This window comes from Cynocephalus volans, chromosome 8, assembly GCF_027409185.1.
Source record: "Cynocephalus volans isolate mCynVol1 chromosome 8, mCynVol1.pri, whole genome shotgun sequence".
In the NCBI taxonomy this organism is placed as follows: domain Eukaryota; kingdom Metazoa; phylum Chordata; class Mammalia; order Dermoptera; family Cynocephalidae; genus Cynocephalus; species Cynocephalus volans.
In genome coordinates, this window is record NC_084467.1 from 151342452 (window position 1) to 151355222 (window position 12771).

Sequence of the window (12771 nt, forward strand, 5' to 3'; positions counted from 1 at the left end):
GTTCTTAATAGTGAATCTTAAGGTCAACCAATGTGTAGATCCCCGTTAGAGGAAGAAGCTGGCAAGTTATACAAGTAATCATAATCTGCCAAGTTCATAGGATAAACTTCATAATAACTGCCATTGTTTTCTTATTTTTTCTTCTAGGAACAGTGAGAAATTGTGCCTTATCTTTTATAAGCCTCTAAAAAAAATCCAGGATATTAGTGAACTTCTACGCCATATGCAACTAGATCAAAAAAGGAAATATCTTCTATTCTCTGCTCTTCCATTCTATTATTTAATCAGTAATAAGACTCGTCAAAATGTACATAATGAGTGCAAACTAAAAAAGAAAGAACAACTCAAATTTAAACACAAACCCTTTCCATTTATTACATCCCTCGATGGAATTAATGCTTAAAAATATAAGCAAATAATTCCTCCTAAAAGTTCTTATTCAATTTATTCTTAGCTAAGGTAATGCATCTCTTTGAAATCATTACATAAAGTGTGTTTATTGACCATTAGGATATTAGTAGATCCAAATACTAACTTGTATATGTCTATCATTTTTATAGTTAGATTTGGAATTGCACCAATCTTTGGTTAGTTGGTTCCATCTTGCCACCTATGATTCACTTTAAATACCATATACCATACAAGGTTATAAATACTACTTAAGATGCATTATCTGACTTCAGTTTTCTCATCTGCAAAATGGAGACAAATATTAGCTATCCCACAGTGTGAGGATTAAAGATGGCCATAGAAAGTACCTAGCAGTAAAGCTGGTTCATGACAAGATATGTTCTTTTCTCCCATTTTTGTCTTATTTTAATAAATATGTGAATTTTAAAATGTCTAATATTCATGGTCAGGGATGATATGATTGTTTACAATAGTTCACTCCATCTCTTTCTCTCCCGTCCCACATCCTCCTCCATTTCTTCCTCCTCATGTCTGTTGAACTAAATCAGAAGATTAAAAGAAATACATCATTTCTCTCTTTTAGCTAATATGTGCCAGGAAAGATAACTTGTGAAGCCATTAGGCAGAGAAATAGTTTTCTAGGGTGTCAGGGCACTGAGCTATTCTTAAGACAGGGAGCAACAATTCTGGGAGTGAAAACCACAAAATTGCAGCCATTTTGGCATGCAGATTTCAGCAAAACAGAATACTACTTAGCATGAGCCAACAGAAGGGCCCTGACCAGTCTCCTAGGAAAATACTTGAGTAGCTATTTCTCTGTAAGTTAGCTTTAAATTTGGGGTCAGGTAGACTCTTCCCGTGTAGGTAAATGAGGTCTGCAAAAACATTCTAAGAACAAGAGCATTTTGCCCTGTGCTCTCTCACATCTGACTTTCTGGTCTTCAAATATTTTCTGTCGTTCTTCACAATTCTAAAAATGTGTGTGTACGTACATATGTTCATTTCAAATAAAACGGTAATTTGCCTTGTTAGGTTTTTATCTGTGCAATTATCAAAGACAATCTGTTTGATCACCAAAGAAAATTTGTGTAAGTAAGAAAACTATCATAGCCATGATAATGTCTATGGTTTGAATGTCCCCTCTAAATCTCATGTTGAAACTTAATCCATCTTGTAACAGTATAAAGAGTGTAAGAAATCTGACAATGGTATTTGAAAGGGGGGGCCTTGAAGAAGTGATTGGATCATGAGGACTGTGCCCTCATAAATGGCGTAATCCATTCATAGCTTAAGGGGTTAATAAATTAATGGGTGATTGTGGAATTTGGCTGGTGGCTTTATAAGGAGAAGGAGAGAGCCTTCCTTCCATGATGATGCCCTGTGCTTCCTCGGGACTATGCAGAAAGGCTCCAGCCCCAGAAACAATGCCCTCACCAGACGAGCTTCCCTGACCTTGGAATTCCCACCTTGTGAAACTGCAAGAAACAAATTCCATTTCTTTATCAATTATCCAGTTTCAAACCATCACAATAATATGCTGAACTTTTAGAAGTAGAGATAGAACAGAACTGTGGTTACTAGAGGTGGGAAAGGGGTTTTAACAAGAAATTGGTTAATGGACACAAAGAATGATTAAGTTTTGTACTGTCAAATATGCTAATCATCTTGATTTGATCATCCTATCTTGTATACACGTATTCATATTTAACCCTGTGCCCCAGAAGTATGTATATCAATTATGTTTCAATTAAAAAAGTAAAGAAAAAATAAATTAATAAATTATCCAGTTCCAGGTATTCTGTTATAAATGACAGAAAACTAACACAGTAATAGTGCTAGAAGAATATAGTCATTGTTTAGAACTTAAATTTATCTATGTCCAGTATAGTTCACTTTTCATCAGATTCTTCGAATCTTTTGAACTGGTTAAAAATAAAAACAACCTAAATGGCTTAACATAACCTAAAAATAGATGTTTTACAGAATTTCTACAGAATGAATATCAATATATCACAACACTGTGTGACTATAATTACTATACTAATAAATGCCAATTAATTTCGAAGTTGTACATTCTGACGTTTCTGAAAATACTCATGAAGTTTTGTGATATAATTCTTTATAATATTGGTAGATTATATTTTAAGTGGGTATACAGAGACAGAATTTTGATGCATCAGGGGACCAAAATTTGTTTATTGGGTGGTTGTTTTTTATACAATGTGTGTGTGTTATCATATTCCACGAAGCATTTGCTTTTATTTCCTTAAAAGAGTAATTTTGTGTGTTGGTTGTTGTTCTTTTTGTTGTTGAATTTATACCAGGGTGGTTTTTTAAAACATAATCTTCTAGAGTATTGCTTTTATTTTATAAGGAGTTTTATTCTATAAATATAGTGGGAATATTTTCGTTGTTGTCAATTCCATGGACGTTGAGTAGTGCATCTGTTTTCAAGCCATAAATCCTAAGACTAAATTGCAGTTTCCTCCCAAGTGGGATGAAATGGATTTGAATTGGACACCAGAAAGGAACACTGCTGTGCTATTTGTTACAGCTGGCCAACTTTGTTCAATTGAAGCAACAGGGATGTGCTGAAAACCAGCCTGTTTCCATAAGGTCATTATGAAGCTCGCTTGTGGAATTGTTGGTGAAAAATTTTAAAGAACCTTCCCATGGAGCATGGAGTACATCCAAGGTAGCAATCTTCTGTATATCCACAGCTAAGCATAGCAAAGTCTTTCATCTGAAAGAAATTTTAGGAACTTTCATATATTAAAGTTTTGGTTAGTTTTAATTCCATTATCTATTGTTAAAGTAATATAGAAAAGCTTTTAAAAAAAAAATTACAGTATGAGTCAAATTTGTCTGCAGATTGCTTGATGTTTTGACAATCAATGGGAGGGAGTAAAGAAAGAAAGGAGAAAGAAAGCATGAGCCGCTATGTAAAAAAGAATTAAATATTCAGAAATTCTTCTTGAAAGGTTTGATTATCGTAGTACCAGTAAAATAAACACCATTTCCTCCGTACTCATTGGTATTTGTTTTGTTCCAAAGACTAAAGTAATCAAAATCTACATTCATGATAAAAACAGAGTTTAGGATTTTATAGTAAATCATAGGCTGTTCATTTGGGTGTGTCACCTGGTTTTATTGTGTTTTATTGGAGAGATCTGAAAGTCTCTAACCATAACATTCATATACCTTTATTATTTATTGTTTTAGCTGTGTCCAAACTGAAATATCCTGAAGTCCAAATTTACATTCAAGGCTCATGTTTCTGAGAACTAAATTTAACAGGTGAATATTTAAGAAATTAATGGATAAAATTAAATGAGCATTGTTTATAAAGCTCTAATTGGAAAATTACAAGCAAGCTTGTCTATATGTTGTCTCTATTTAATTGCTTCTTTTGTAAATCCTTTCAGGCACACCACCATTCGCCCTTTCATTGCCTTTTAGGTCACTGTTTATAGTAACAAAGCAAGCAGAAAGAAATGGCAGCTAGCACAGTAAGCAGATGGCTAACACAGTCCCCTCCCTGTGACTACTGCTGACATAGAAGTCTGCTCAAGACTACATGGTAAATAGTGTTTATCATAGGTAGGATCGTTATCTCTTTAGCCCTTTCCGTAGTTCTTTGACCCCTACAGCTCAGCATTAATGAAACCATAACTTCCTATTCCTCAGGCCTCTGTACTATTCCACCAGTGCCCTAGTAATGGAGTGTGTGTTTACTGCAGCTCCATTACAGTGCTTTGTATTGCATGCCCCTAGCATCAGCTCCACACAGTTGTGGGTCTTTGACACACACTGGTAAAGTTCTGCCATGAACTGTGCTTATTAGGGCCCACCAGGAAGGCAAGCTTCTTAGTATAATTAGCTCCCCTGAGAACAATGGCTGCCTTCACAGCTGGAAAGCTAGAGGAGATTTATTCTAAAGTATGGGAAGCACTGAAAAGGCACCTGTAATTAAATATCCTTTTTTGGTCTTTTTCTTTCTTCCTACTTGTATTTGTAGTTTAGTTTTTTGTTTTAGTTTTCATCTTCATCTTGATTAGCAAACTTAACTATATAACTTGGTAAGTACAAATACTACCAGTGGAAGTTGTGTCTTTAATTGGCTTATGACTTTATTCTTCCTATCTCTTCTAGTACAAGTTCAATAGAGAAATACACACACATACATATACAGACACATAAGACTTGTGAAAAAAGCACTACTGCTTAGAATCTTCAGTATGTAGATAAAATGCTTGAACGGACTCTCCTTTTTACATAGGACACCGTTCTATTTCCACTGAAGCATGGTCTTGACTTTGGTGTGAGACCATTCTCATATTAGTTCTCTTTTGTCTCTGACATTCTATTTTTCTTTCCGTCTGCCTTTTTTTTCACTCTGTCATCCCACCACAGCCTTCCTGTAGATAGCTGACAGCCTATTGACTTTTCTTACAAATATACCAATTATCGTTTTAATGGTTTCCAACTTCTCTCAAGTGGTATGGTAAAACCGTGTCGGTAATGCATAACATGTGGTGGAAACAGCATATTATCACAAACGTGAATAACCATAACTCAGTTGACTTGATGGCCTCAGATTATGTTTTACATTCGTATGGGAAAATGAGATAGGGTCTTATACCACCCACTCTAATGTGCAAATATTTATCTAGTAAATGCCTATCTCTTGAGGCATATTGCTGGTTTATATGTAGAGCTGGGATTGTGATGAAGATCTAAATAGTCCACAGTACATTTGTCTAAACTTGGGAAAAATGTGTTTTGAAGGTCACGGGGGAACAGAAATGATAATAACTATGGTAATTAAAATTATCTTGCTGTTCCAGAGTTCTTTTGTAAACATTTTACTGAGTCAACTGTGAACCAATAGAAGGCACTGTTCAAGTAGCTGACACGATAGCCTCAGAATCTCTGAGTCTGGGGTTTTTAAAAAGTCTACAATAAAGTCAAAATTTCTTACTTCCTAATTTTCCTGCTCTGAGGCTATATTTGCACAACACAATCAACCCTGTTGTTTCAATCAAATCAGTGAGACAAAAAGTCAGGAGAACCAGATGTTTGGCATTTTGTATATGAAACAGCTGGTCGATTGTCTTAATTTTTCATTTTTGAGCTAATCTTGCTGTCATGATATAGAAACATCCTGAAAACAGATTTCTTTGCTTCTGAAATGTAAATAGCTTCTTTTAGAAATTTTGTGGGGTTAGCTACCTTAGAATTAATAAGGAATAGTTTAGATTGGCGAAGATTGCAGGTATAGATAATGAGGAAGAGGACACTATGGTGCTCAAGGAAAATTAAATTGTTAATCTTCATTAGCATTGCAACACATTTTATCTTAAATTCTGTTCAGCAGCACGGTATTATAACTGCAATAAAGAATCAACTATAGTACTAATTGTTTTTATTTTCAGAAGGAGATTATAAATGATCTTTCCAGTTTATGGAGTTAATAATTATCTGAACCTGTGATTTTGCCATATTAGTATTTGGGTCTAATTTTATATATACCTGTCTATTTTACTTTTATCATTTTGTATTCATGTAGAATTTTATATTTCTCAAGGAAAATAATTTTTTAAAAACATTGTGCGTTTAGCACCTTAAATAAAGCAATTCCAGCATCATAGAGGAAGTCTTACATTAGAAAATTACAATAACTATAAACAGAAAGAAATATGTTCCTGAAAAAGACACAATAAGGTTCAGAACACATTATCTCCAGTTCTTTAAACAGACTTTTGTTGTTCTATAGAGCACAATGTTTTCTAATCTCTGAATCTTTGCACTAATTATGAGTTTTATACAAATTTACCTGCCCAGTACATTCTTGTGCCAAGCTTTATAGTGAAATGAAACAATTATCTGGATAATTCAATGCAGTATTTTGCCTAAGTCATTCAATGATTCATCAATAAAATATTTTTTTAAAATTTATATGCAAGAAGAATTGTGCCATGTACTTTCAGAATGAAAATGTGTATTAATAACGAGTCCTGTCCAAATAATAACAATATAAGACATTAAATAATACAATTAGCAATGCAATAACAAACGCTTGTAATTTTTAGGAAAGGATTTTTTCCATGCTATTAACAATTAGGAAAGTGTACACTGAATAAGCTAGGTCTCAACAGTGAGGATAATTCTGAAAAATGGCAATGAGGGATGACATTCCAGGTAGCTTGAACAACAGGAACAAAGGCACACTGGACAGAGTGCATGATCAAGTGATCGGTTTGCATAAAGCACCAGCAACACCAATAACTGCAAACATACCTAGAAGGAAGAATACGGGCTACTGATAGTTAATTGTGGTAGTGTAGAGTGCATTTAGTAAGCAGATAGAATTTAGTCCAAAACGTATTTGGAATGATGTAAGGAAAGTAATATTTTTACCACTCTTAACAATGTAAAAACCACTTTTATTTTGCTGGCTATTATAGGTTAAATTGTGTCCTTTCAAAAAAAAAAAGTATGATGAAGTCCTAAACCCCAGTAATTTAGAATGTGAGATTATTTGGAAATAGGGTAATTGTAGATGTAATTAGTTAAGTTAGATGAAGTCATACTGAAGTACGGTTATCCCCCATCCAGTATGACTGGTGTCTTTCTAAGAAGATGGCCTTTTGAAGACAAAGACGCACAGGTAGAAGACCGTATGAAGACAAAGGCAGAGATTGGAGTAGCTGCGATCCTACATAGGAATGGCCGGTGCGCTCACTGGCTGAGTACCGGTCACGAAAAAGACAAAAAAAAAAAGAAAGCCAAAGATTTCTAGCAAACCACTGCAAGCAAACAATAGGCAGGGAAAGGTGGGCCTATACATTTCAGGGGAAGCATGGCCCTGCCAGCACCTTGATCTGTAGCCTACAGAATACAATACATTTCTATTGTTTTAAGTCACTCAGTTTGTAGTACATTACAGCAACCCTAGGTAACTAATACACTGGCCATACAAAAACAGACCAAAGGCCATAATTTGGTGGACCATGTCCTTGCATGTGGCTGCAAGGGATTTCAAGAAATTTGAGTTCATTTTCTTTGCTGCTTGGTTTGATTTGGTGCTATTTTAATACAATTTTATCTTGGGAAGGCAAGATATACAAAGGTACTTCAAAAAGTTTTGCAAAAAATACAGTTAAAAGTTAATATAAATCTTTCTATGAACTTATAAAGTACTCTCATGTAACTTAAGAAACTATGAAAATATTACTGGATCATTTAAAAGACGTTGGTTAACTACAAATATGTGCATATACTATCTAAAGCAACAATATCTAAACATAGATGTGGATATCAAGATAGATTGATATCTGAAATTAGGCTTATTATAATACTGTGTCACTACAGCTGAAGAATATTAAGGCTGATTAAGGAGACTATTTTAATAATAAAGAAAGAATTCTCATCTAGACCTGAGTATTTAGTTTTATTCTAATTGATATGCTTACAAAAAATAAAATGGGATAAAAAAAATGCACATAAAAAGAAAGATTGAAGACAACAGGTTATAAAAAAATCTAGTTAGAAATATAGTTGAAGATCTGTAAAATTAATCACTTAATCTTATCAAACAGAAGCAGATTGAAAGAAAATACTGGAATTGGTCACACAAGGCATGTTTAGGGCAAATCAAAGTGGCACACTACCTCCAAAATTGTGTGGTAGTAAATACAAATTATTTTTTAAATTATTTTGATATAAGTGTAACATTTACTGGCATATATATGACATAAAATAAAATAAAATCCTTAATAAGAAAACTTAAAAATAAGATTAAAAGCTGTAAAACAATGAATTAATTTCTAACTGAAGATAATAACAATAATATACAGCTAACATTTATTGTTTCCTTTACATAATTCTAAACATACCATAGAGACTAACTTTTATTTTCATAAAACAATCCTTTGGGGTAACTATTATCATGATTTCCATTTTACAGGTCAGAATACTGGGGTACAGAGAGGTTGGGTGACTAGTGTAAGGTGACTCAGGTATTAGAAGGCACAACTGTATTTAAACCCAAACAGTCTGGCTCCAGAATCTTCAAACTAGTACACCATTTCTCAACTTATTGAAAGACACATATTTATCAATTTTTTTTGGAACACTAGGTAGGTAATAGATGTTGACTATAAGAAAATGGCAAACATGGAAGTTCAAAGGGTAAAATTTTTAAAAAGCAAGTATACTCCTAGCACTTATGGATAAACTCTTTTTAATTCAAAATATTTTAACGTTTACTCATACATATTTGTGGAGTACAGTACATTCTTTCTGTACGTGCATATACTGCACAATGAATCACTTAAGGTAGATAGCATAGTTTCGTAAACATTAGTCCACCACTTTTCTTCCCACCAGCCTCATGTGCAGGTTTGGGTATGTGTGTGTACACATATGGCTGTTTTTCTTTCAAATGCATTTAGTAAAATTAGGATCAAATTGTACCTCTGATGGCTTATCCCTATCAGTTATTTGATATACTTTCATTAACTATTTAACTTTTTCTTAATTTCCTGTACCACAAATAACTATGCAATTTAATCTCTAAATGCTTTGAAATATTTATTGTTGATACACAAATTTGAAAACTCATTCTTACAAAGTAATTTCATAAAAATTTAAAATGATTTATGTCCATGTCTATTAAAATAATAACTTCTCTGTTATCTAAATATTGAAAATTAACATAAATAGAATATTTTCATATATGTTCCTATTTTTACAAATAATTTTTTTTCAATTCGCTGTTACTTTTTAAATATTTCAACAACAAAAAAATGCATTTGTTTTCAAGTCTGCATTTTTTAAAGTATTTTACTGTAGTAGAAAAACTTAACAGAAGATCTACCTTCAATAAATTTTGGAGTGTACAATACATTATTGTTGACTATATGTACATTGTTGGGCACCATATCTCTAGAGCTGATTCATCCCGTTCAACTGGAACATTATGCCTATCTTTTAGTTACTGTCCATTTCCCCCACCCCACTTCCCCTGGTAACCACTATTTTCCACTCTTTGACTCTATGAATTTCACTATTTTAGATAGTTTACATAGGTGGAATCATGCAGTATTTGCATTTCTGTGACTGTCTCATTTCACTAAGCACAATGTCTTCTACATTCATCTATATTGTCGCGTATTGCCTTATTTTTTACGGCTGAATAGTATTCCATCATACCATACGTACAGACCACATTTTCTTTACGTATTCATCTAATGATGGACATATAGATTGTTTCCATACCTGGGCCATTGTAATACTGAAATAAAGATAAGAGTACTTTTCAAGATCCTGATTTAAATTCTTTTGGATGAATACCCAGAAGTGGGATTGCTGGATCATATGGTAGATCTATTTTTTTTATTTTTTAAGGAAAATTCACACTGTTTTATAAAGTGTCTGCACCATTTTGCGTTCTCACCAACACTACAAGGTTTTCAATTTCTCTGCATTCTTGACACCTGCTGTCTGTTGTTTTTTGGTAATAACCATTCTAACAGTTGTGAGGTGATATCTCATTGTGATTTTGACTTACATTTCCCTGATGATTAGTGATGCTGAGCATGTTTTCATGTACCCGCTGGTCATTTGTATGTTTTCTTTTGAGAAATGTCTGTTCAAGTCCTAGCCCATTTTTTAAAAAGGCTATTAGTTTTTAAGGCTGCATTTTTTAAATGAAAAAAAATTGATATTTTCACAGGGAGAGTGACCAAAACACAATTTTTTTTTGTCATGAGCTAATATTGAATATACAAGAAAAATAATTTGGCAAAACTATTTCTTTGTTTCTGTCATCAATTTGGTTTTATTCTGCATGAAAGACCTTTAAGTTTGGTTGAATTTTGTTTAAAATAAACTGGCAATATTCAACCAAACTATTAGTAAATGGTGTGCCCCAAACTTCCAGGTTTTGAGATTCATGAAATAACCATTATTGAAAATGGAGCATGTGTGCATTAAGACATAGATATTTTTACACACTAAAGCAAGGGAGGAATGGAGCAAACTGTAAAATGAGAACTCTGATGGTATAAAAGACTTAATTTTGAGAGTCATTAAGGTAATTTGGGGCATATATATGAGTTTGTTTTCAGGGGACAGATTTCTAGAATTAAAACTGTTTAGTCTTGAAAGTGGACACCTCTTTTTAGATTTGAAGTACCCTTAAGTATCCTTCAAAAGTTTTTTTAACAAAATTTTATTTGGTTATGAATATTCATGAGATACAAAGTTTATTGTCACCCCTTGTGCCCAAAAGTTTTATATCAATATTTGCTAACAAATATTATTTACAGGAACTGCCCCTGAGTTAAAAAGTTCCCTTAAATATCATATTAGGCCTATTAAGATGTAATTTCCAAAAACAAAGCCAGACAATAGATATTAATCAATTAATGATTAATTAATATTAATCATGCTAGTGGTATTCTGAGCAATTATATTTCCTTACTATTTTCTTCTTGGAACTCCTAATCAAATTCACCTAAGTGAAAGAAAAGAAAAAAAACACAATAAACTCCAATATGGTAAAATAAATTTTATTTTAGATGGCAAATTATCACTTCCTTTGTAACTTTTATAGCTATCTGCACCAAAGAACAACTCAAGACCTCAACACTTTGCCTTCTTTGTATTACTATTAAACTTTATCATCACTAGCACTCAATTTATCTCTTTACTCATTTCAGTATTTTAGAGTTAATTATATTTTGCTCAACTCATCTAGACGAATAAGTGACTAATGTTTTAGATCACACACCACTTTTAGTAAAAGATAAGTTAAAGCAGAACTTTTGTACATTTATTTAACATTACAGTGTCTATTGGTATGAATATAATATGTACACAATAAAACATACACAAACATATTTAAAAGATTATATGCACAAACACATATACATAAAATTCTAATTTTTTATCCTCACACTCTGATGGATCTTCTTCAAAATGGATCATTTTAAAAATTATATCTCTAGGCTAGGTGTTTACAACTTTTTAAGTAGTGTGCCAGATAGTCAATGTGCTAAATTTTGCAGGCAACATTATATCTCTCTGTCAAACTTAAAAAAATTTTTTGACAACCAACTGAAATTAAAAAAAACGTTTTTAGCTATTGGATCATATGAAAACAGACTGGGAGCCAAATTTGTACTGAGGTTTGTAATAGTTTGGAAGCACTTGCTTTAGACTATGATTTCCTCTAAGGGATAGTCTCTCTCTCTCTTTTTTTTTCTCTAGAGTGAAACTTTTTTGTTTGTATAAATATATACATATGTACATATTTATATGTATATATATGCATATGTACATATTTATATGTATACACACACACACACACACACATATAGTTAGTGGTTCCTTGCTTATTTACAGTAGAGTTTATTTTATACCGCCTTTAGCTTTACAGAGAAATTGAGCAGAAAATGCAGGTAGTTTCCATAACCCTCACCCCCCATCCCACTACTTACGTACATAGTTTCTCCTATTATTAACATGTTACCTTAGTGGCACATTTCTTACAATTAGAAACCAATATTGATATATTATTATTAACTCAGTTTTACACTAGGGTTTCCTCTTTGTGTTCTACAGTTCTATGGGTTTCACCACATGTCGTGTATTCATCATTACAGAATAGTTTGGCCACGCCAAATATTCTCTGTGCTTCACCTATTCATTCCTCCCTCCGCCCCTGAAAAGCTGGCAACCCCTGTTTTGTTTGATTGTTTTTTTCTGTGTTGGGAGCATTCAAATTCCTCTCCTCTAGCTAACTGAAAATATAGAATGCATTGCTAATCATAGTATCATAGTCACCCTACAGTGCTATGGAACTCCAGGTATTATTCTTCCTCTCTAGCTGTACTTTTGTATCCATCAACCAACCTCTTACTACCGCCCCCTCCCAGACCATCTCCAGCCTCTGATAATGGCTATTCTACTCTCTACTTCCATGTGATCAACTTTCTTAGATTTCACATATGAATAAGATCATATTGCATTTCTCTTTCTGTTCCTGGTTTACTTCACTTAATATAATGCCCTCCAAGCTCATCTGCACTGCATTCTCTTTTGTGGCTGAATACTATTCCATTGTGTATATATGCCACATTTTCTTTATTCAGTCATCTGTTGATGGATGCTTGGGTTGACTCCATATCTTGGCTATTGTGAATAATGCTGCATAAACATAGGGATGCAGATATCTCTTTAATATACTGATTTATTTTCCTATGGATGAATACCCAATAGTGGGATCACATGTATAACACCCACAGCATAGTGAATGGCATGATCTAAGCCTTAAATAAAATATTGTATAAC